At 45.4% G+C, this 25,801-nt stretch overlaps 1 protein-coding gene and 1 long non-coding RNA gene across 10 annotated transcripts in view; both read right to left on the bottom strand.

Annotated features, from left to right (window-relative positions):
* MARK2 (microtubule affinity regulating kinase 2) overlaps positions 1 to 25,801 on the bottom strand; it is a 73,858-nt gene that overhangs the window by 40,308 nt on the left and 7,749 nt on the right. The gene's annotated exons all lie outside the window — the stretch shown is intronic.
* LOC141584900 (uncharacterized) overlaps positions 1,367 to 25,801 on the bottom strand; it is a 31,550-nt gene continuing 7,115 nt past the window's right edge. Inside the window, exon 2 of the long non-coding RNA XR_012518189.1 lies at positions 1,367 to 25,615. This is a non-coding gene — a long non-coding RNA (uncharacterized LOC141584900). The remainder of the gene's footprint in view (positions 25,616 to 25,801) is intronic.

The raw sequence follows: 25,801 nt of genomic DNA, 5'->3' as shown, positions 1-25,801 counted from the left end.
GGCCCTCCCACAGGGAGAGGAAAGCTCCTCCCTTTCCTCTCTGTGGTAGCAGAGTCCCAGGCTGCCACAGAGAGGTGCTGTTTAGTGACAGAAATATTTGTCAGGAGTGGCAGGAGGAATGGCCACTACGTACTTCCTCTTTCTCACCAACTGCTACCATCAGCCTCCACTGGCTGCCTCTGAAAAGCCTGCAGAACCTCTGGTGGCAGCAGTGTTCTTTGAGCTATTCCCTCCAGAGAAAAGGAAAAGTGGGCCTGACTCGTGGGCCTGAAGAAGACTCACAGTGCCCTCAGCCAGCCCTTGCTGCAGAGCAAAAGCCAAGGACTGAAATCTTGGACAGCCTACTCTTCACCCACACCTGCACCCAGAAAAAACCCTCCCTCTTACTCTAGAACATGGCACATAGCGGTGAGGGGAGCACCAACAGTCATCTCAAAAGGGTAACCAACACTGGGAAAAGGAAGTGATGGCATTATATTCAAGGTATGCCTTAAAAAAACGTTCGCCAGATACGGTGGTTCAAGCCTGTAATCCCAGCACTTTAGGAGGTTGAGGCGGGCAGATCACTTGAGGTCAGGAGTTTTTAGACCACCCTGGTCAATGTGCTGAAGCCCCACCTCTACTAAAAATACAAAAATTAGCCAGGTATGTTGGTGCACACCTGTGATTCCAGCTACTTAGAAGGCTGACTCAGAGCCGGGCGCGGTGGCTCAAGCCTGTAATCCCAGCACTTTGGGAGGCCGAAGCGGGTGGATCATGAGGTCAAGAGATCGATACCGTCCTGGTCAACAAGGTGAAACCCTGTCTCTACTAAAAATACAAAAAATTAGCTGGGCGTGGCGGCGTGTGCCTGTAATCCCAGCTACTCAGGAGGCTGAGGCAGGAGAATTGCCTGAACCCAGGAGGCGGAGGTTGTGGTGAGCCGAGATCGCACCATTGCACTCCAGCCTGTGTAACAAGAGAGAAACTCCATCTCAGGAAAAAAAAAAGAAGGCTGAGTCACAAAAGTAGCTTGAACCTGGGAGGCAGAGGTTGCAGTGAGCTGAGATCACACCATTGTACTACAGCCTAGGCAACAGAGCAAGACACAATCTCGAAAAAAAAAAGAAAAAAAAAATACTTAGTGTATGCATGCACACACGCACACACACAACTGACTTTTATGTGTGTGTATGTACATACACATACACATGTAAAATGTTTATCTAAATTGGTATTATGATTAGATCCACGTGGTTTCTAGATTTTTTTCCTGCAACCAACTGTATTATGAGCTGGCTGTGTCCCCTTCTCTGCATGCAGCTTCTGGCTAATTCTCTTCCCTTCCTAGAGTCTCACTCCAGGCTCTAGCCACCTTGTCTTCAAATGCAGAATGATCTCTCAGACGTCCAGATCTTGGCCACAGCTTTCCACTGCTGGGAACACTATCCCTCTAGCAGCCACTCCCATTCCTCTTCGCGGTGAGCCTCTCACACATCACTTCCACCAGGAAGCTTTCCCTGCTCCACGCATCACTTCCCATGGTCTCTCTGGACACTTCCCAGCTCGGGGCTTCCTGCACTGGCACTTCACTGCTGCTGAACGGCCTGTCTGCTTCACAGCTCCTGTTGGCTGTCTTGTTCACTATTACACAGACTGAGAGCAGCATAAGGGAATTTTCAAGACTAAGTCACTCTGTGTTTTCAGGGCCCAGGCACACAGCCTGGCACGTAACAGGCTCTCCAGAAATGCTTTCCTAACTCATGATGGGAAGTCTCGGGGTCAGAATCTTCTTCCTTTTCTCAGAGTGGCTCCTCACCCAAAAGCCCTTTACACAGCTCTGCTCCGTGTGACCCCTTTCAGCCTGGGTCAGGGCTAGCATGCTGGTGACCACTTTTAAATCATTCCCGGCCGGGCGCCACGGCTCATGTCTGTAATCCCAACACTTTGGAAACACAGCGGGAGGATCACTTGAGTCTAGGATTTGAGACCAGCCTAGGCAATATAGTTAAGACCCTGTCTCCACAAAAATCCAAAATAAAGAATCATTCCCGAGGGCCTCTGGCGCCTCTATGGACAAGGTCTCTGGCAGGATGGCAGAGCACCTCTCTGATGCGTAGAATTAGCGCCTGCTGCCCTTCCACTTGTCCTTTCCCAGCCTGCCTTCTGCCATGAGGGCTGCAGCCAGCCCCTCTGAAGTGATGGTAATGGGGGCACAATGCCAAAGGCCCTAAGATCCATTCTAGACCCAGCTCTGCCCAAACAATTTATGTCACCTTGGGCAAGTCATTCACGCTCTTGGGACCTTTGTTTCCACGCTTATTAAATGAGGCACTGGACAGGAGTCCTGAGTGTCTGCCCTGTGTGGATGCGACAGCCCTCAGTGCCTCTGTGCCTTCCAGTCCTCTTCAAGACCACAGCAGGAAGTGGGCATCGTCTGTGTGTCCTGAAGATAGCTTCCTGACCTTGGGTTATGTCAAGACAACCTGCCTAAAAGTCTGGCTCTGGAAGTAAACCTCACCTAACAAGCCTAAACCCCAGGCTGGAAAAATCTCTCCCGCCTAAGGCTGAAAAGATTAAAAAACACCCTAGGTGACAACTCCAGAAATCAAGGTACTAAGGAGCAGCACACCTCAGAAACATGACAACCCTGGACTCAGGGTGCCCTTGGGAAGGATCCTCTCCCTTCCTAGATTTCATTTACTCACAACTGACAAGCTCTTGGCTCCTCCCAGACTCTCTACATACCATAAATGCAGCCAGGAGGCGCAGGGAAAGGTACCGTCTATTTCCAACAGGCCCCAGAGCTCTGCAACCTTAGTCTGAGCAGCCTGGAGTAGGCACAGCCCCTGTTAGGGCAAGCGGCACACCTAGTTCCTAGCACCTGCCCCCACCTGCAGCATGGTTCCCACAGAAGCTCGGTGAGTCTGCAGGCTCCCAGGTGGGGAGCTGCCCCACGAGGAGAAACTGAGCTGGCAAAGCCCAGCGAGCAGCAGTTTCAGCCTCCCTGCCCAGAGTGGGGGTGGGTGGGGTGAGGGGAGAGGAGGGAGGCGGGTACAAACAGACCAGTCTAACAGGTCCTTATTTCCTCCACCCTACACAGCTGGTGCCTTCTTCACCAGTTCAATAAAAGAAGATGGAGCTTTCGTACCACACATCACAAAGACTAGAATCAAGAAAGAAGAAAATGGTCATCTTTCTCACTCTTGCCCTTCCCACAGTGGCCTCGGAAAACATGGTCCCTAATCTCACAGCTCGTGGGTCAAATAGGAAAAGCAACTGATCTGCTCTCAGATACTCAAAGGAAAATCTGGGTCCTCGCCATCATCAGGCGCTGAAGCTGGTGTGAAATCAGTTCTTCCTGTGCCGTGCTCCTGGGCTTCTCTCCCACTATAAATAACTCCAGCCTTCTGACACAGACCATATGATCCCTCCAACACTGGACAAAATTCCCAACACTAGTGTTCCTCTGCCCACCCATCACAAAAGAGGGAAGACTGAGCCCACTATAGTCAGGAGAAACAAGGCAGGCAGGCAGGCAGGCAGACAGGCTGGTGTCAGGGGCAAGCACAGAACTCAGCAAAGCCAGGAGGGCTTGGCTCTCTGGCTCTGGTCTTTACTCCAGGAAGCTAGACAGTAGCCTCTGCATCACATTCTCCCCCTGTGGTTTCCTTTCCGAGTTCTTTTTTTTTTTTTTTTTTTTTTTGAGACGGAGTTTCGCTCTTGTTACCCAGGCTGGAGTGCAATGGCACAATCTCGGCTCACCGCAACCTCCGCCTCCTGGGTTCAGGCAATTCTCCTGCCTCAGCCTCCCGAGTAGCTGGGATTACAGGCACACGCCACCATGCTCAGCTAATTTTTTGTATTTTTAGTAGAGACGGGGTTTCACCATGTTGACCAGGATGGTCTCGATCTCTTCACCTCGTGATCCACCCGCCTCGGCCTCCCAAAGTGCTGGGATTACAGGTGTGAGCCACCGTGCCCGGCCCCCTTTCCCAGTTGTTAACACAATCCAACTATGGTTTAAACCTTCTCCCTCATCTTCTCATCCTGAAAAAGCAGATTTTTGTAGACATTACCACAACATGCTTAAGATACTGGTTAAGACTTGTGACTTACACAGCCAAAGAATGTCTGACTTAACAAATCAATATAGACGTATTTCCCTAAGGGTGACTGTAAAGGAGAATACCCAAGTTACAATTTAAAAAAAAAAAAAAAGGCCGGGCGCGGTGGCTCAAGCCTGTAATCCCAGCACTTTGGGAGGCCAAGGCGGGTGGATCACGAGGTCAAGAGATCAAGACCATCCTGGTCAACATGGTGAAACCCCATCTCTACTAAAAATACAAAAAAATTAGCTGGGAGCCGGGCGCGGTGGCTCAAGCCTGTAATCCCAGCACTTTGGGAGGCCGAGGCGGGTGGATCACGAGGTCAAGAGATGGAGACCATCCTGGTCAACATGGTGAAACCCCGTCTCTACTAAAAATACAAAAAAATAGCTGGGCATGGTGGCGCTTGCCTGTAATCCCAGCTACTCAGGAGGCTGAGGCAGGAGAATTGCTTGAACCCAGGAGGCGGAGGTTGCGGTGAGCCGAGATCGCGCCATTGCACTCCAGCCTGGGTAACAAGAGCGAAACTCCGTCTCAAAAAAAAAAAAAAAAAAAAAAAATTAGCTGGGCATGGTGGCGCATGCCTGTAATCCCAGCTACTCAGGAGGCTGAGGCAGGAGAATTGCCTGAACCCAGGAGGTGGAGGTTGCGGTGAGCTGAGATCACACCATTGCACTCCAGCCTGGGTAACAAGAGCGAAACTCCGTCTCAAAAAAAAAAAAAAAATTATTTTTTTTGAGACAGAGTCCCAAGTAATCCTCCCTAGTAGCTGGGACTACAGGCCTGCACCACCATGCCCAGCTAATCTTTTATTTTTTTTTTATAGAGACAGGGTTTCGCTATGTTGCCCAGGCTGTTCTCAATTTCATGGACTCAAGCGATCTGCCGACCTCCGCCTCCCAAAGTGCTGGGATTACAGGTGTGAGCAACTGCACCCAGCCTCATGTTACAAATTTAAAATATTTTTGTTTCACAAATAATTCACTGAGCTGACCATGTGCAAAGTACTCCAACAGTCTCTGGGTGTGGGAAGGGATACAGAGAAGGGTAAAATATAGCCCAACCTTCAAAGAAGGTAACAATCTACTAGGAGATAAGCACAAATCATACAATCCAGTCTGGGACCCAAATCCAGGAACTGAAGTTGCAGTGAGAATATTCCCTCAATTTACTAGCTGTCTATGGCTTTTGTTTTTTTCAGAGGAACAATGGGCTAAGAGAGACTCAAAGATCCCAGGTGTCACTTCCAGCTAGGACATGAATGAGGATGTCTGCTGTGGCATCAGCCATCGTGACAAGTTAGGCAGTGCTGGAATAAGAGGAAGCCAACTCTGGGAGACTCACTGAAGAACCACTCATTTAGCCTTTCTCATCTTTCATCTCCCTCTGGAAACTTGAGACAGGCCCAGTATACAAGCAAAGGTGACACAAGAGCTTAAAAAACCAACGTTGAAAAAAATGCCACTCAAGACTCTTGGTAATGGAAATGAAGTTGGAAAAAAATCCCCTTATAATACGAAAAGAAGAAGATTCTCCTGGGGAAGAGCTGGAAGGGATTCCTGAAGTTCTCCATCCAGAACCCCAATATCACAATGCTGGCTGTGACTAAGGATGCACATTTATATCTTATTCCTTTACTTCCCAATGATTGGTTGTCTGGTTTCCCTAATTGCCATTCAACCAGTTCTACAGCTCAGTTCATAAAGCTGTACCTTGGCCAAGTGCAGTGGCTCATACCTGTTATCCTAGCACTTTGGGAGGCCAAGGTGGGTGGACTGCTTGAGCCCAGGAGTTCAAGACCAGCAAGGGGAACATGAGGAAATCCTGTCTCTACAACAAATGGAAAAAATTAGCTGGGTGTTACGGGACATGCCTGTGGTCCCAGCTACTCAGAAGAGGCTAAGGTTGGGGGATAGCTTGAGCCTGAGAGGTGGAGGCTGCAGTGAGCCATGATCACACCACTGCACTCCAGCCTGGGTAACAGAGTGAGACCCTGTCTCAACAAACAGATAAATAACTGTACCCTTATCCATCAGGCTACCAGCAGGTTCAGAGCTCTTCAGGAAGATAGTAGGCAGAAACAAATACTAATTCCTGAAAATGCCTGGCAAGAAATAAAATTCCCAGGCCGGGCGCAGTGGCTCAAGCCTGTAATCCCAGCACTTTGGGAGGCCGAGGCGGGTGGATCATGAGGTCGAGAGATCGAGACCATCCTGGTCAACATGGTGAAACCCCGTCTCTACTAAAAATACAAAAAATTAGCTGGGCATGGTGGCACGTGCCTGTAATCCCAGCTACTCAGGAGGCTGAGGCAGGAGAATTGCCTGAACCCAGGAGGCGGAGGTTGCGGTGAGCCGAGATCGCGCCATTGCACTGCAGCCTGGGTAACAAGAGCGAAACTCTGTCTCAAAAAAAAAAAAAAAAAAAGAAATAAAATTCCCTAAACAGACAGAAGATTCTCTGCCATCTAAAAGGAGAAAAGTCAGTTAATTAGAGCTTGGGGGGTGGGGGTGGGGGGTAAAAATTAAGGCCCCAGTCTTCCGTTAGTAAAAAGACAATTCTAAAGCTAGTTTTCCTATCTTAAATGGGAAAAGCTAGTGAGAGGGTTAGTCAAAAATCACTTGAAAAGAAAATCACTTCTTGAAACTAAAACAAAAAAACACAGACGAGAGTGAATGGGAATTGGTTTATTTAAAACCTTTCCTGTACAGCAGATAGTGGATTAGCCACACAAGCCTCTTCTAAAATGATTTACCAAGAGGAATTTTATAATGTAAGCACTCTGAATGTGAAACCGGGAGTTCAGCACTTAAACATTTATTATTGAGAAAAATCCTCACACCACAATCATGATGAAGGTTTAACATCACTGTTTGACATTTTGTCATTAAGAGATTGGTTTTAACAGTCTGGATTTGGCAGCCTGCCCTATTGGCTGTTTCACAAGCAGTTTCTGTGGTTTCAAGCTAAAGGAAGGGTGTTTGCTTTTAAACACTACTTTTTTTTTTTTTTTTTTGAGACCAAGTCTCACTCTATTACCCAGACTGAAGTGCAGTGGCACAATCTCTGCTCACTACAACCTCCGCCTTCTGGGTTCAAGCAATTCTTGTGCCTTAATCTTCCGGGATTTCAGGCACATACCACCGTACCTGGCTAATTTTTGTGTTTTCAGTAGAGATGAGGTTTCACTATGTTGACCAGGCTGGTCTCAAACTCCTGACTTCAGGTGATCTGCCCACCTCAACCTCCCAAAGTAACACTATCTTAAAGACACATTTCAGAATGGGGTCCAACGATTCCAAGAGAGAAGGATGGAATGAAGACCAAACGAAATAAAGGAATGTGGTGCTACCAAACAGAACGGGAGCACAGGGTAGGAAGAGACATTATTCACCAGCCACACCAAAACGGCAAGACAAGTTAACTTAGTACTTCTTATTACCAAGTTAGAAAATCAGGACACAAAAGTGGCACTAAAGACATGAGATTAGTAAAGGGAAATCCCTATACAGATCTTCATCTCTCCAAAATTAGCTTAACCTGGCCCAAATCTATCTGTTTACTCAAAAAAACAAAACAAAACCACCCCAACAGTGCCACATCAATGCAAAGAACTGTCATCTAATCAATTAGCAGCCACACCTCTGCCAGCATGATGTCGGTAATTAAGGCAGAGATTTTTCTCCCTGGGAATACAAGTACAGAAGGGCAGAGCCCCTATGGACCTAACCCATTATGACAGCCTTTTCATTAGCAAGGAAAGCACTGCCACACACTCTCCAAGGAAGCAGTGGCCACAGCATTAAAAACCACCTGAGTGAATAGCAGCTACCTGTCGAGAGAGAAAAATGTGTTGGGGATGGGGTACGGGAAGGGACAGAATCACTCCTAAGAAAGCCAACAGGTTGTGCTTCTCAAATTAATTTATATGCACCTTGGCTTTTCCACAAAAAGAGTACCTGTGGTCCCAGCTACTCAGGAGGCTGAGGTGGGAGGATTGCTTGAGGCTTGAGGGTGTAGGCTACAGTGAGCTGAGATCACACCACTGCACTCCAACTTGAGTGACAAAGTGAGACTCTGTCTCAAAAAACAAACAAACACGCAAAGAGACAGGTTCTAAAGTAATTTAGAAATGGCACATAACTACATAACTGGGCTGGGTGCAGTGGCTCATGCCTGTAGTCCCAGTACTCTGGGAGGCCAAGGCAGGTAGGCTGCTTGAGGCCAAGAGTTCTAGATCAGCCTGGGCAACATGACAAAACCCCATCTCTATAAAAAGTAAGAAAAATTAGCCAGGCGTAGTGGCACATGCCTGTAGTCCCAGCTACTTGGGAGGCTGAGGTGGGAGGATTGTTTGAGCCTGGGAGGTCAAGGCCGACATTACCACACTGCACTCTAGCCTGGGCATCAGAGGCAGACTCTTGTCTCAAAAAAAAAAAAAAAAAGAAAGAAAAGAAAAAGAAACGGCACGTAAGTGTGATTTTGGCTAAGTAAATCTTATTTATTTATTCAATATTAGAGGCAGGGTCTTGCTTTGTTGCCCAGGCTGGTCTCAAACTCCTGGGCTCAAGTGATCCTCTCACCTTGGCCTCCCAAAGTGCTGAGAATACAGCCGTGAGCCAGCAACTACATCCAGCCCTAAGTGATACTTTAATAAAGGGCTACAGGCGGAGCCTAGCGGCTCATTCCTGTAATCCCAGCACTTTGAGAGGCCAAGGTGGGAGAGGATCACTTGAGCCCAGGAGTTTGAGACCAGCCTAGGCAACAAAGCAAGACCCCATCTCTACAAAAAATAAAAATAAGGCCGGGCACGGTGGCTCACACCTGTAATTCCAGCACTTTGGGAGGCTGAGGCGGGTGGATCACCTGAGATTAGGAGTTCGAGACCAGCCTGACCAACATGGAGAAACCCTGTCTCTACTAAAAATACAAAAATATTCTGGGCAAGGTGGCACATGTCTGTAATCCCAGGTACTTGGGAAGCTGAGGCAGGAGAACAGCTTGAACCCAGGAGGGGGAGGTTGCAGGGAGCCAAGATAGCACCACTGCACTCCAGCCTGGGCAATAAGAGTGAAACTCCGTCTCAAAAAAATAAAAATTGAAGCCGGGCGCGGTGGCTCAAGCCTGTAATCCCAGCATTTTGGGAGGCCGAGGCGGGTGGATCACAAGGTCGAGAGATTGAGACCATCCTGGTCAACATAGTGAAACCCCGTCTCTACTAAAAATACAAAAAAAACTAGCTGGGCGTGGTGGCGTGTGCCTGTAATCCCAGCTACTTAGGAGGCTGAGGCAGGAGAATTGCCTGAGCCCAGGAGGCGGAGGTGGCGGTGAGCCGAGATTGCGCCATTGCACTCCAGCCTGGGTAACAAGAGCGAAACTCGTCTCAAAAAAAATAAATAAATAAATAAAAATAAAAATTGAAAAATTGAGGCCGGGCACGGTGGCTCAAGCCTGTAATCCCAGCACTTTGGGAGGCCGAGGCGGGTGGATCACGAGGTCGAGATCGAGACCATCCTGGTCAACATGGTGAAACCCCGTCTCTACTAAAAATACAAAAAATTAGCTGGGCATGGTGGCGCGTGCCTGTAATTCCAGCTACTCAGGAGGCTGAGGCAGGAGAATTGCCTGAACCTAGGAGGCGGAGGTTGCGGTGAGCCGAGATCGCGCCATTGCACTCCAGCCTGGGTAACAAGAGCGAAACTCCGTCTCAAAAAAAAAAAAAAAAAGAAAAGAAAAACTGAAAATAAAATAATTAGCTGTGTGTAGTGGCACATGCCTATTAGTCCCCAGCTGCGCAGGGGGCTCAGGCAGGAGGACTGTGTGAGCCCAGGAGGTCAAGGCTGCAGTGAGCTATGTTTGGGCCACTACACTCCAGCCTGGATAACAGAGCAAGATCCTATTTCAATAAAAGGTGGTGGTGGAGAGGCATGGTGGGCTGACACCTGTAATCCTAGCACTTTGGGAGGCAAAGGCAGGCAGATCACTTGAGGTCAGGAGTTCAAGATCAGCCTGTCCTACATGGTGAAATCCTGTGTCTACTAAAAGTACAAAATTAACCAGGTATGGTGGTGGGCGCCTGTAGTCCCGGCTAGTCAGAAGGCTACAACACAAGAATCACTTGAACCCAAGAGGCAGAGGTTGCAGTGAGCAGAGATTGCACCACTGCACTCCAGCCTGGGTGACAGAAACTCTGTCTCACAAAAAAAGGTGGTGGGAGGTAACAGCTCACCCATTTACTCTCTTTACTCTCACCCCATGCTAGCATCTTAAAATAAAAGGCATCATTGCCAAAGTTAGACAAGCAAGTAAATTCAACCATACACTCAAGTTTAACTAAAATTCTATAGAGAGGCACAAAGCAACCATTCCCACTAATAAACAACTGCAGATGTCTAGGATATCTAGATATCTGGTCCCCATAGCTAGCCATGTGCACAGCTATGGGGACCAGCTTCAGGAAAGAGAGGCAATACAAAGGAGAGGCTGAGCAAATGCAAACAGGAAGTAGTGGCATAAATTACACAAGCGATGGGATCAAGAGACACTCAGCAGGATGTCCAGAGTTCAGCTCCCAGGACTGAACTAACAAGTCCTAAAAACACACAAGGCCTGGCACTACCAGGCACGGTGCTCAGGTCAGGGCTGCTGGCAGTCAAGGCTATAAGCAAGTAGCTCTGTGCCTCTGCATGTGCAACTGGCACACAGGGGTTTGTAAGACAGAATTACTTTGCTTCATAGAGACAAAATATACACAGTTAAGATCCACACACAAAGCTTCTTACTTTTCATGGGGATTTTTTTGTGGGGAGTGGAGCACTTACAAAGAAAGAGTTCTAGAATCCCAACATTTTGTGGGTGCCACAGAGCAGGATTTCATGGGTCCCAACATTTCATGGGTGCCACAGAGCAGGTTCTAGTCAAACCTAAAAATCCACAGTGTCTTATACTTTAAGGTACTTACTTGCTGGTTATCAATTTTATGACTCAGGGCTTTCGTTTTTCTAAAGGGGTTCTTGAAATTCCAGAAGATAGGAAAAGACGTGAATCAGAAGCTGGGATTAAAGAAGGTTTCTTAAAAAGTTCTCCCACAGCTCTTGCATAGAGCACTCAACAGCAGGGAGGTAAGCCCAGAAAGCTGCTCCCACTCCATCTGCACCATTTCTGTCACATTTACCAAAGGCCACCAAGGACAGAAGAAATGACTGGAGGCAGAGGAGGCCATGTGTGACTCTAAATCCCATCTGTGAGACATCTGCCTCACACCAACTGGGAGCTAATCCTAAGGAAACTATCTTCTACTGCCTGGACACAACCGAAGGCAGGGACAAAGGATTCTTTACAATCAAGAAAGGCTGGTTCTGACAATTACACACTCTGGACCACCTGGGTTTGCAAACTTAAACAAGTTATTCAACATCTGGGGCCTCTATTTCTTCATCTGTAAAACAGTAAGATTTACTAACTTACAAAGAACAGAAGAGTTAATGAATGTAAAACAGCTAAACAAGTGCTTGGGACAGAGTAAGTGCTCAGTAAATGTTAGCTATTCTGTCTACAGCTAAAGATACACAGCATCAGAGGCAACCCATCCAAGAATGAGGAGACCATGCCTACTGTTCAACTACTCAGTCCATTCCCTTTAAGGCTGAGCTTCCCAAAGAGTTAGATCAGATTAACGCACTGAGAGGGCCATCCAGGTGGTGCCATTACCAAGCTGCTGCCTTAGCTAATACAGTAAACAAATCTTTGAAACTAACATTCTTTATCTTCCACACAGACCAGTAGCCAGAGAGAAAATAGCACATTAAGTTCAATTCTGGAACTGAAATGCAAGCGACATGTAAATCTGAAAAGAAATATGCTTCGTGTAAAAAGCACATTATGGGACTTGCTAAGTGATGAGAAATGGAGCTATGATCCTATATGTAGAGGCGAACTGATATACTGTGCATTTGATTAAACCATTTTAAAAAAATGATTCCAACGAGACATGATTCTGGGCAAATGACATGAGTTTGTTTTGTTTTGTTTTGTTTTTTAAACAGTCTTGCTCTGTTGCCCAGGCTGGAGTACAGTGACGAGATCTCAGCTCACTGCAACCTCTGCCTCCCAGGTTCAACCAATTCTCTTGCCTCAGACTCCCAAGTAGCTAGGACTACAGGCGCGTGCCACCAGGCCCAGCTAATTTTTGTATTTTTAATAGAGACAGGGTTTCACCATGTTGGCCAGGATGGTCTCGATCTCTTGATCTTCTGATCCACACAACTCAGCCTCCCAAAGTGCTGGAGTTACAGGTGTGAGCCATTGCGCCCAGCCGACATGAGTTTCAAAAGATTTGCTTAAAGTTGGTCAAAGTGACTATTAGAGGAGGCCCAAGGCCTATTATTTGTGGGACTTAGGGAAGATGTTAAAAGTTAGAGGTGCTATGGAAATTGGACAATGAGTATATGCAAAAGAACAAGGCTGAGAATTACAGGGTAGTTTAGAGATTATATACTACTACAATTTTCCCTGTCACTTAAGGACTTGTGAAGAAATACAAAGTTCACACCCTGCTACAAACACTCCAAATATGCCTGCCTCTTACAGGAAAACATAAAGTATACCTACGTAAGACTGAGACTGGCTGGGCACAGTTGCTCACACCTGTAATCCCAGCACTTTGGGAGGCCGAGGTGGGTGGATCACGAGGTTAGGAGTTCAAGATCAGCCTGGCTAAAATGATGAAACACCATCTCTGCTAAAAATACAAAAATTAGCCGGGTGTGGTGGCAGGCACTTGTAATCCCAGCTACTCAGGAGTTTGAGGCAGGAGAATTGCTTGAACCCGGGAGGCAGAGGTCCATCCTGGGTGACAGAGCAAGACTCCATCTCAAAAAAAGAAAAGAACAAAGAAACAAGGGTTAAAAAGAGTCAAGTACAAAAGGAAAAGAACCGAAGTATGTCAGCTCTCCAGCCACACAGAGAATAGACTACTGGATGTCTGGCCTCAGTGACTACAGCCCACCAGCCCTCAGCTATTGTAGGCACCAAGGTTCTTTAAGGATAGAAGCTATGCAAGCTTTGCAGTTTTCAAATTTGGAATTGACCAATAGCCAACATATAAGTTAAACACACACACACACACACACACACACACACACACACACACACAACCTACTGTCATAATAAAATCGAAGTAAGCCAAACGATCATTTTAATGGAATTAAAAAAAAAAGTAATGCTATGTGTTCAAAGGAGGAAATGAGCCAACTTTGGCCAAGGTCTGTGAGGTCACTGAGAACCAGCTTCCTCAGCTAGAATAACTGAAAACCAAGACAGCAAGTGCCTTCCTGAGGCCCAGCCAGGACCCTGGGAACTGCAGAACAGAGGCTCATTATGACGTCATAGCAAATAATCAACCAATCAAAGACAGGGATTATCAGTCCTATCTCTGTCTACAAAAGAGTTCTCATACCCTCTGGAAACCCTTTACACTCTTACTGATGACATCAAATGGCTTTGTTCATGTGGGTGATAGTTACTGATATTTATTGTATTAAAGTTAAAACTGATAAAATATTACACTATTAACTCATGTAAAATTATATTACGGGGTCAGGTGTAGTGGCTCATGCCTATAATCCTGGCACTCTGGGAGGCTGGGGTGGGCAAATCAATTGAGGCCAGGAGCCTAGCCAACATGGCAAAACGCTGTCTCTACTAAAAACACAAAAATTAGCCAGGTATGGTGACGTGCATCTGTAATCCCAGCTACTTGGAAGGTTGAGGCACGAGAATTGCTTGATCCCAGGAGGAGGAGGAGGAGAAGGTTGTAGTGAGCTGAGATGGTGCAACTGCATTCCAGCCTGGGTGACAAAGCAAAACTCCATCTCAAAAAACAAAACAAAACAATAATAATAATATAGCCAGGCACAATGGCTCATGCCTTATAATCCCAGCACTTGGGGAGGCTGAGATGAGAGGATTGCCTGAGCCTGGGATATTGATGCTGCAATGAGCTGAGATCATGCCACTGCACTCTAACCTGGGTGACAGAGTAAGAACCTGTCTTAAAAAATAAAAAATAAAAAATGAAAATAAATTGATCAACCAAAGTCATGGAGAACCAACCCAAGTTTTGTCTACAACCATGATTCTTACACTTTTTGGTTTCAGGACTCTTTGCTTTTGAAAAATAACTTAAGGCCCAGAAGGTTTTGCTTATATGACTTGTATCTGAATATTTACTATATTAGAAATTCAGATAAGGAAAAATTTAAATATGTATCAATTCATTTAACAGAACATGAATAAACTCATCACATGTAAACATAAATGACTTATTTTTAATAAAAAACTTATTTTCCAAACCAAAACTAAATCTATACCAAAGGATGTCCACCCAATGAACTAATCTTATAATGCAATCAAAACACAACAGCAGGGCCGGGCACGGTGGCTCATGCCTGTAATCCTAGCACTTTGGGAGGCCGAGGCGGGCAGATCACCTGAGGTCAGGAGTTTGAGACCAGCCTAGCCAACATGGAGAAACCCTGTCTCTACTAATATACAAAAAATTAGCCAGGCGCAGTGGCAGGCGCCCATAATTCCAGCTATCAGTGAGTCTGAGGCAGAATTGCTTGAACCCAGGAGGCAGAGGTTGCAGTGAGAGATCGTGCCATCGCACTCCAGCCTCCTCCGTCTCAAAAAAAAAAAAAAAAAAAAGGAAAAAAAAAAACCCAAATACTAACAAAAAAAACCCAAATACTAACAAATTAAAGAAACAAAAAGAACAACAGCCGGGCGTGGTGGCTCACGCCTATAATCCCAGCACTTTGGGAGGCTGAGGCGGGTGGATCACGAGGTCAAGAGATCGAGACCATCCTGGTCAACATGGTGAAACCCCATCTCTACTAAAAATACAAAAATTAGCTGGGCATGGTGGTGAGTGCCTGTAATCCCAGCTACTCGGGAGGCTGAGGCAGGAGAATTGCTTGAACCCAGGAGGCGGAGGTTGCGGTGAGCCGAGATCGTGCCATTGCACTCCAAGCCTGGGTAACAAGAGTGAAACTCCGTCTCAAAAAAAAAAAAGAACAACAAAAAAAGATGAGTATAAAAAGTTTAAAAATGAGAAAAAAAATAAGGCAGGGTGTGGCAGTTCATACCTGTAATCCTAGCTCTTTGGGGGGCTGAGGTAGGTGGATCACTTAGGCCAGGAGTTCAAGACCAGCCTGGCCAACATGGCGAGAAACACTGTTTCTACTAAATGTACAAAAATTAGATGGGTGTGGTGGCGCATACCTGTCATCTCAGTTACTTGGGAGGCAGAGGTGGGAGGCTCAACTGAGCCTGGAGAGGTCAAGGCCTCAGTGAGCCAAAACCACGCCAGTGCACCCCAGCCTAGGTGACAGAGCAAGTCTCTGTTTCAAAATAAATAAATAAATAATAAAGGAGTGAAAAGGGGGAAAAAAAAAAGAAATAAAGAAAAAAGAGGAGAAAAAGAATAAACAAACCACATATTTAAAGAAAATAAAAAAACCCCACAAGACCCACAGGGCCAATGCTGTATGTATCAGAAGGAGGAAATCAGTTATCTTTGGTCAAAATCTCTCACATCACAGAGAACTAGCTTCTGGAACCAGAAGGACTGCAAACCAAAGTAATGAATGTCTCTTTGAGGCCCAGGCAGGGATTATACTGGGGCTGGGAACTAGCAAAACAAGGGCTTCTTATGAAGTCATAGCAAGTAACCAACCAACCAATCAAGACCAGGGTTCCAAGTTATGTCTATACTATGGTTTTCTCACCTTTGGTCTCAAGAACTCTTTATATGCTTAAAAAATTACTGAGGACTGCAAAAATATTTTAAGTGGCTTACAGCTATCCACAGCTATCTTATTAGAAACTGAAACTAATTAAAAAATTTATTAATTCATTCAAGATAATTAACCTACATATTTATGCTAATAACCTTTTTTAAATGAAAAAACTGGATTTTCCAAAATAAAACGAAATTTCACGACAAAAGTAGCACTGCTTTACATTCTTGCCCTTCTTTTTAATGTCTGGCTTAATGAAAGACAGCTGACTTCTCTCTCACATCTGCTTCTGCATTCAATGTGTTTTGATAAGTTATTGTGGTCGAAGTAAATGAAGACAATCTCACTTCACAGAGACATGTAGTTGAGTTCAATAGCCTTTCAGATTCTGAACATTTTCTTCTTTGATACTGCATCAAAATTAACAAGTGGTAGGGAGTTTTTAAAGGATAGTTGCAATGTGGAATCTGAAATTTTATCAATGAACTTTTTATACACTTTTACATTAAAATCCATTGGTCGTTCTGGACTTCGGGTTTTTTTGTTTTGTTTTGTTTTTTGAGACAGGTCTCACTCTGTTGCCCAAGCTCGAATATAGTGGTACAATCATGACTTACTACAGCCTTGACCTCTTGGGCTCAAGTGATCTTCCTGCCTCAGCCTCCTGAGTAGCTAGGGCTGCGGGTACATACCACCTGCTCAGCCAATTTTCCAAATTTTTAGCAGAGATGATGAGGTCTTGCCATGTTGCGCAGACTGGCCTTGAACTCCTGACCTCAAGCAATCCTCCCGTCTCAGCTTCCCAAAGTGCTAACACTACAGGCATGAACCACCATGCCTGGCCTCATCCTGCACTTTGAATGGCTCTTTTACCCACTAGCAATCTGGAAAATATTTCTTCACTGAATTGTGCAGAATTTCCAAACCCTGACATTTCACACAGTATCAAAAAAATCATACTCATTAATTTTACTACCAATCTCGGAAAAGTTTTAGCAGACATAAGCATTCCAAAATTCTAATTTTCACTTGAAAATTTGAATTTTATCAATGGCAACACTGACAGGCTCACTTTGTTCATTTTCATGAAAATGTCCACGTAAACAACTCTAGTTTGTCCATCAGTTGTTCTTTCAAGAAAAAATTATGACCCTGCAGCTGGTTCAGCTCCAACACAAGTGCTTTCCTCAAGTCTGGCATACAGCAGCAATGCTTCATGGATACTTTTTATTTCACCACTTGGAATACCCTTTTTTTTTTTTTGGAGTCTCGATGTTGACAGACTGGGCTGGAGTGCAATGGCGTGATCTTGGCTCACTGCAATTCTTCTGCGTCAGCCTCCCAAGTAGCTGAGATTACAGGCACCCACCACCACACTTGGCTAATTTTTGTATTTTTAGTAGAGACAAGGTTTCACCATGTTGGCCAGGCTGGTCTCAAACTACTGATCTCAGGTGATCCACCCACCTCAGCCTCCAAGAGGATTACAGGTATGAGCCACTGTGTCCAGCCTAAAGAGACCTTTATTAAAGGGTTGATAAAATAAAAGGCTGGGCATGGTGGATCATGCCTATAATCCCAGCACTTTGGGAGGCCGAGGCGGGTGGATCACTTGAGGTCAGGAGTTTGAGGCCAGCCTGGCCAACATGGTGAAACCTCTCTCTACAAAAAAAAAAAAAAAAAAAAAAGAAAAGAGCCGGGCGCGGTGGCTCAAGCCTGTAATCCCAGCACTTTGGGAGGCCGAGGCGGGTGGATCACAAGGTCAAGGGACATGGTGAAACCCCGTCTCTACTAAAAATACAAAAAATTAGCTGGGCATGGTGGCGCGTGCCTGTAATCCCAGCTACTCAGGAAGCTGAGACAGGAGAATTGCCTGAACCCAGGAGGCGGAGGTTGCAGTGAGCCGAGATCGCGCCATTGCACTCCAGCCTGGGTAACAAGAGCGAAACTCCGTCTCAAAAAAAAAAAAAAAAAAAAAAAAGAAAAGAAAGAAAGAAAAATTATCCGGGCCTGGTGGTGCACACCTGTAGTCCAAGCTACTGGGGAGGTTGAGGTGAAAGAATCACTTGAACCTAGGAGGCAGAGGTTGCAGTTAGCTGAGGTCACATCACTGCACTCCAGCCTGAGGGACACAGTGAGACCTTGTCACACACACACAAAGGCTGACACCAAAAAAATTAATAGTCTTGGCTGGGTGCAGTGGCTCACGATTGTAATCCCAGCACTTTGGGAGGCTGAGGTTGGCAGATCAGAAGGTCAGGGGTTCGAGACCAGCCTGACCAACACGGTGACACCTCATCTCTTCTAAAAATATAAAAATACAAAAAAAAAAAAAATAGCTGGGCATGGCAGCACACGCCTGTTACCCCAGCTTCCCCGGAGGCTGAGGCAGAAAAATCACTAGAACCCAGGAGGCAGAGGTTGCAGTGAGCTGAGATTATTCCACTGAAATCCAGCCTGGGCGACAGAACAAGACATTGTCTCAAACCAAAATAAAACAGAAAGTAATAGTCTTGGCCGGGCATGGTAGCTCATGCCTGTAATCCCGGCACTTTGGGAGGCCGAAACAGATGGACCACCTGCGATCAGGAGTTCCAGACCAGCCTAGCCAACATGGTGAAACCCTGTCTCTACTAAAAATACAAAAATTAGCTGGGTATGTAATCCCAGCTACTTGGAAGGCTGAGGCAGGAGAATCACTTGAATCCAAGAGGCGGAGGTTGCAGTGAGCTGAGATTATGCCACTGTACTTCAGCCTGGGTGACAGAGTGAGACCCCATTTCAAAATAAAAATTAAAAAATAAATTAGTAGTCTTTAGTCCTTGATCCAAGACATTATGAAATAAAAATGGCTTTTATTTTTCAATCACAAGTTTCTGGTGGGAAAGAAGACCATGACAATGACCACTGGCAGAATTCAGTGGCACTTCCTTGATCCATGTTACGGCACCAGCAGTTTTCTCCACCACCGCTTCTGCACCAAGGGCGCAAATGGAAATAAAGTTGTTCCCAGGAAAATCATGAGATTCAGGAAGTTATTCAACCCTTTGAATATTTATCACCATTTGTATCTGCTGCTGAACATTCACATAAAATAAATTATTCTTTGATGAGCAGTTGGTGCTGATACGGCAAGTCGAGCCACGTCTATAGATTTGCTCATTTGTAAGGTGAAAGTAAAATTCTGTAAGTAAGATTTCAGCTTTCTCTTCGTATGTGCAGCTAAACATTTAACGAGTCCTGGTAACATCTGAAATGGCACTGCTTTGAATTTTACTGACTTTTCATCCAGTGGGCATCAGGAATATCAGCTGTTCAAGACTTCATTAGTCTCTCAGCTATTGTGTGGGCTTTTCCAGCCAAAGCAATGTGGCAACTTACCCTGTTAGATAGAGGCTTCAGTGACTTTTTCATTTCTAGTTTAAAAGCTGGAAGAAATTTTGTCTCTTAAAGGGCTCATAGTACATACACATAAAATACATAATTCCTTTTTTCTTTAAACTCTAAATGATCTTGAAAGAATGCCACAACTTAACTGTTACAATACTATATGAAAATGTTCTGTCACCTGAGACACAATAAGGTACATTATGAACATTTATAAAGCTGAGAATATAGCTTTCATTATAGTCTCATTTGTTTTCTTTTCTTTTAGTTCTTATTTACAGTTTTGCCCAGTTTCTTTAGAGTCCTCCTTTATATTTGTTGATGTGTCCATTTCAGTATTTTTCAACATACAAGTTGCAGCTATGGGTTGAAAAAGCAAGTCTTCTAATCTCCCTTTTTTAAGACAACAATCCATCCTTAAATATAAGAGAAATATTACAAATTTTATTCTATTTTAGAATAAAATAAAGTGCTAAAGTAAGTTGTCAATAAAATTTTAGAAGTTAGGAGTTTTCTTAAAAGTTCTGACAAGCAAGTTTCACAAGTAGTACTTACTTCTTGTATTTCCTCGAAGGTTGCAGGAAAATGTTGGGATTTCAAAATAAGGTTTATTAGACAGTAATGAAGTATACAAAAAGATGATAGCAGTTAGAACTAAAGAGAGCTAGTAAGAGCACAGAAGTAACCAAGAACAAACTGAGTTCATCAGTAAAAACCTCTATATTTTTACCTTAAAGTACTACCGTAAAAAATATAGAAAACACAAGAACAGAGAATTACACATTTCATTAGCCAGAAGAATGATGATGTCAGTACACATTATTTAGCCTCTGGAAAATGCCACTGTATACTGGTGAGGGAATGAGAGTGAAAAAGGAACAATGTGTTAATGTTAGGACGAACAGAATTTTGACTTCCTGTATCACCTGTAAGAGTCTGAGGGTCTCCAGACCACAATTAGAACCAAATTCATATCACAGTGTCCAAAATTCTCAAGTACTTCTCCAGATCCCTTCCAAGACAGGGTCTATACTTGTGGCATTCCCAATAGGTTAGAGGAAACAGCCTAGAATCAGCTTAAACCCTGTCACCAGGGAAACCAGAATGCTGTTCCTAATCAGTTGCCAAGCCTGGCTTTACTGAGAGAGGTGGCTCCAGAAACATTAAAAGGAAAAAACAAACATGTTTTCTAAAATAGTAAATCCTTCAATGTACAGAAATCAGAGGAATGAGAGAAAAAAAGAACCAGGTAGTCTGGGATTCTATACCCGAAGGAAATCTCAGAGTATCAAAATTCATATCCTGAGCCACGCCATAAACAGGACACAGAAACAGGTTAGGGAGAGTGGAATGAGGAGATGAAAACCTGAGATGACTGGAACAAGGACATGATAATGAAGGAAGGGGATTCAAAGAAGCCAAACAGAACAAAAGGAAGTCAAACAAGTCAGCACAGGGGGCAAAAGGAAGAGGAAAATACAACGAAAGAAATAGTGCCTGATGAGTTTTTTCTTAAAAAAAAATTAAAAATTTTTGCAGAGATGAGCTCTCACTATGTTGCCCAGGCTGGCCTCAAGTGATTCTCCGGCCTCAAGTGATCATCCCACTTCAGCCTCCCAAAGCACTGTGATTAAGGGGGTTTGAGCCACTATGCCTGGCACCTCCATAAGTTCTGAGGGGACATTATTACCTTCCCCCAGCCACAGTTGCAATGTGAAAAAACTAAGCAACTTACCTGCCGCTCTGAGAAGGCATGAAGGCTCCAGAAATGGCAAGAGATGAAGATAAACAAGCAACCAATGGAGACGAAAATCTCAGCTCAAGATTCAAAGCCCACAAATTCCCAGGAGCAGCTCAGAATTGCCTGTTTCCCTTCAGGTCTCTGAAAGGGAGGTAACAAGAACCTGCCCTTGAAGGCCACTCTACTAGGGAAAAAGGAACCTACAATCATGGGCTGTTAAGTTCCCACATGGTCTTTAAGAGAAACAGGGAGCTTTCTCCTGTGATCAAAGGGTCAATACTGTACTTTAAGAAAGAAACATGGCTGAGTGTTGGGGCTGGCTCACATCAAGGGCAAGGTGGGAGGATCACTTGAGGCCAGATGTTCAAGACCAACCTAGGCAACATAGCGAGAACCCATGAGAAAAAACAGTGGGGCAAGAAAGAAAAAAAGAGAAAAGAAAAGGGGGCCAGTTGCTCAGGCCAGTTCTCCTGGAGTGTCAGGAAACGAGGCTTCATGTTTGAGGCTAGCCTGGGCAACATAAGAACCTCTCATTCACTTTAAATAAAAAAAAAAAAGAGAGAGAGAGAGAAAAGAAAAAAAAAAAAAAAAAGGAACATGATGAAATGAATCCCTGCTCTTGGTGGGGCTTTGCAGAGGATCCTAGGGCTTCCCCTCTGACACTCAGATCTCAACTCTCAAAAAGCCAAGCTCTGGTGACTTTGGATTTGGCCTTCCAGCCACGGATGAGGCTGCACATCCACCACCATCATTTGCAACACAAAAATATAGGCAGGCAGCCAGTGGTGTTTTTTTTTTTTTTTTTTTTCTTTAATCAAGAAAACCACCTAATCTTGATGACTTATAAAAAATGAGCTAAAGCTGGGCACGGTGGCTCACGCCTGTAATCCCAGCACTTTGGGAGGCCGAGGCGGGTGGATCACAAGGTCAAGAGATCGAGACCACCCTGGCCATCGTGGTGAAACCCCGTCTCTACTAGAAATACAAAAATTAGCCAGGTGTTTGGCACGCACCTATAGTCCCAGCTATAGGGAGGCTGAGGCGGAAGAATCGCTTGAACCTGGGAGGTAGAGGTTGCAGTGAGCCGAGACTGCACCACTATGCTCCAGCCTGGCGACAGAGCAAGACTCCGTCTCAAGAAAAAAAAAAAAATGAGCTAAAAGTGCTCTCAGAAGTACATAAATCTCTCCAGTAGCATTCCATTTTTTTTCAAATAGGTGATTGGTAAAAAAGCAAACTAACTAGGTCAAGCATGGTGGCTCACACCTGTAATCCCAGCACTTTGGAAGACCGAGGCAGGCGGATCAAGAGGTCAGGAGCTCAAGACCAGCCTGGCCAACATGGCGAAACCCCATCCTTAAAATATAAAAAAAAAATTAGCCGGGCATGGTGGCAGGTGCCTATAATCCTAGCTACTCGGGAGGCCAAGGCAGGAGAATCACTTGAACCTGGGAGGTAGAGGTTGCAGTGAGCCAAGACTGTACCATCACTCCAGCCTGGGCGACAAGAGCAAGACTCCATCTCAAAAAAAAAAAAAAAAGCAAAAATAAACAATTTAAAAATATATATATTAGAAACAGCACCTATAGGACTCCAGTGGCTTGAAGATGCCAGGAGAACAAGTTTTTTTCAACTGATTACAAAGAAATCCCAAACATCACCCCTTATACTGACCTAGAGTTGTGTGGTGCTCAGATAAAATTCACTGCGTTGTTCAACTTGAACAATAATGACAATGATTATTCTGCTGTGCCAGGCGCTATTCTAAGTGCTTTCTATTCATTAACTCTTTTAATACTCACAACAGCTATACCTATAAGATAGGTACTGCTTTTCTCCCATTTTACAGATGAGCAAACAGGTACAAAGGGATGCTAAGATCACAGGAGAGGCTGATCCGGGATTCTAATACAGGAAATCTAGCCACAAAATCTGCTCTTATTGTTTGAAACAAAGTTTCACTTTGTTGCCCAGACTGGAGTGCAGTGGCACATTTCTGTTCACTGCAATCTCCACCTCCTGGGTTCAAGTGATTCTCCTGCCTCAGCCTTCTGAGTAGCTAGGATTACAGGTGTAGACCACCACACTGGACTAATTTTTGTATTTTTAGTAGAGATGGGGTTTTACCATGTTGGCCAGGCTGGTCTCAAACTCCTGACTTCAAGTCATCTGCCTGTCTTGGCCTCCCAAAGTGCTGGGATTACAGCTGTGAGCCACTGCCCCCAGCCCACAAAACCTGCTCTTAACCAGAGTGGAACCACTTATTTGAAGTCAGAAAGTGTTGGACTCTCCTCTCAACTGTGCCATAAGCTCAACATAATCAGTATGCTATGTGAGACAGAGCTGGCCTAAGGAACCCCACTTCTTGTGACGGGAGAACCAGTAATTCAAACTTTCATGGGCAAAAAGATAAAGCAACAATCCCCAAGTGCCTTCAACACTACATGCAAAGCTAGCCGGTGAGAGTTTTCTGTGGCAAAGAAGTAGGAAGTGATGGGGTGAGTGAACTTCCAGAAGGTGGAGTGGGTCAGGCATGACCTAAAGTTGCAATACTCTGCAAGCTGAAGCGAGAGAATCACCTAAGCCTAGGAGTTTGAGGCTGCAGTGAGCTATGATCACACCACTGCACGCTAGCCTGAGTGACAGGGTGAGACTCTGGTCTCTCTCTTTTTTTTTTTTCCTCAAGAAAGAGATGTTAAGAGTCTGTCTAGTGCCAGGCGCGGTGGCTCAAGCCTGTAATCCCAGCACTTTGGGAGGCTGAGGCGGGTGGATCACGAGGTCAAGAGATCCAGACCATCCTGGTCAACATGGTGAAACCCCATCTCTACTAAAAATACAAAACATTAGCTGGGCATGGTGGCGCGTGCCTGTAATCCCAGCTACTCAGGAGGCTGAGGCAGGAGAATTGCCTGAACCCAGAAGGCGGAGGTTGTGGTGAGCCGAGATCGCACCATTGCACTCCAGTCTGGGTAACAAGAGCAAAACTCCATCTCAAAAAAAAAAAAAGTCTGTCTTGTAAAAACAAGGCCAGGCGCTGTGGCTCATGCCTGTAATCCCAGCACTTTGGGAGGTCGAGGAGGGCGGATCACCTGAAGTCACAAGTTCAAGACTAGCCTCGTCAACATGGTGAAACCTCGTCTCCATTAAAAGTTCAAAAATTTGCTGGGCCTGGTGGCACATGCCTGTAATCCCAGCTACTCAGGAGGCTGAGGCAGGAGAATTGATTGAACCCAGGAGAGGGAGGTTGTGAGCCAAGATTGTACCATTGCACTGCAGCGCGGTAACAGAAAAAACAACAAAAAGAAGGTGGAGAAAAAAGGGAGCCGCCATGCATATGGCATATCAGAAACCAAAGCAAAACTCCTACTGAAATGGTCATCAGAAGCAATGAGTAGAGCTCACTGTATTATCAACAGGGCAACCAGCCCTGAAGGACAAGGTCTAGGCTGGAGCCCCGGCTGCAGGTAGTTATACTAATTACTAAACCTTCGTATTTTGGCATTTCCTGCTTAGCTGGGAGACTGGGAAACAATCCTACCTGGCTGGGCCTTGCTCCCTAACAAAGACTCCCTACTGCTGTTGCAGGAAGTGTCGGCACACATGGTGACCGGCAGCTCCCCCCTTTCCTACAGGTTGTTTCCTGTGACTGAAGTGCCTGTAAGCTGCCAAAGAGCATAAATATTATTTCTCTCTTTTTTTTCCCAGCAGGCCTGGACAGTCCCACTGCGGACCAAAAAAGGCCTGGGGTGTCACTGAATTTAGCAGCCAGATAATAGCAGTCAGGAGTCCTGATCCCCTTCCAGGCCCATAAATGAGAAGCCAAAGGCAGACCCAGTCCCTTCCTCCTGGCCAGGCTGAGGGTCTTTTGCTAAGCTGTGAATTGGGAAGGGGTCCCCAGAAAAGGAGTCTTAGAGCTTCCAGCGAAAGGTGTATAAAGCAAAGCTGCCTGCAGGTTCAGCATACGTGAGAGAAAGCCTCCTCCCTGGAGTGAAGGAACAGCTCAGAGACCCATTCAGTGTTTGGGGAGGAGGGGTTGTTTACAGATAGATGTCTTCCAAACTTACGCCTCATCGAACACAGCCCCAAAGGAGGCAGACCTTTGTATTGCCAACTTCCCAAAGAGCACAGAAGAAAATAGGCCGAGGCTGCCCAAAACCAGCTTGACTGGTTCTACAGAGAAGCCCCTGGTCTGCTCCGCCTTCCTCATGTTCAGAAGAAAAAGGCCAAAAAGGTGGCTGGGAGCCAGTCACTGAACACAGCCGTCTTCTCTTCCTGCCCACACCAGTTGTCCCTCAGGATACCTAGCCACCAGTATCAGCATCCATCTCCCTCCCACTCCTACCAAATCATTTGTTCATTATTTGGTTTTATAAGCCTAAAATGAATGATTTGGTGTAAAAAATAATAAATTTACTTTTGCCCTTTTCTAATGAGAAATGTAAGGAATAACTGCAAGCAGGGGGAAATAAGTGCAAACCCAAAGACAGACATCTGCGGAAAGAACCCCCACAGGGACTGAGAAAACTTATTTATCCTGAGATGAGGTCTCACTCTGTTATCTAGGCTGGAATGCAGTGGCATCATCGGCTTACCGCAACCTCTGCCTCCTGGGTTCAAGCAATTCTCCTGCCTCAGCCTCCTGAGTAGCTAAGACTATAGGCACATACCACCACGCCCAGCTAATTTTTGTATTTTTAGTAGAGACGGGGTTTTGGATGGTCTCAATCTCTTGACCTCATGATCCGCCCGCTTTGACCTCCCAAAGGACTGGGATTACAGATGTG

This window comes from Saimiri boliviensis, chromosome 6 (genome assembly GCF_048565385.1).
Source record: "Saimiri boliviensis isolate mSaiBol1 chromosome 6, mSaiBol1.pri, whole genome shotgun sequence".
Taxonomy (NCBI): Eukaryota; Metazoa; Chordata; class Mammalia; order Primates; family Cebidae; genus Saimiri; species Saimiri boliviensis.
This window is presented reverse-complemented; position numbering and strand designations above follow the sequence as displayed.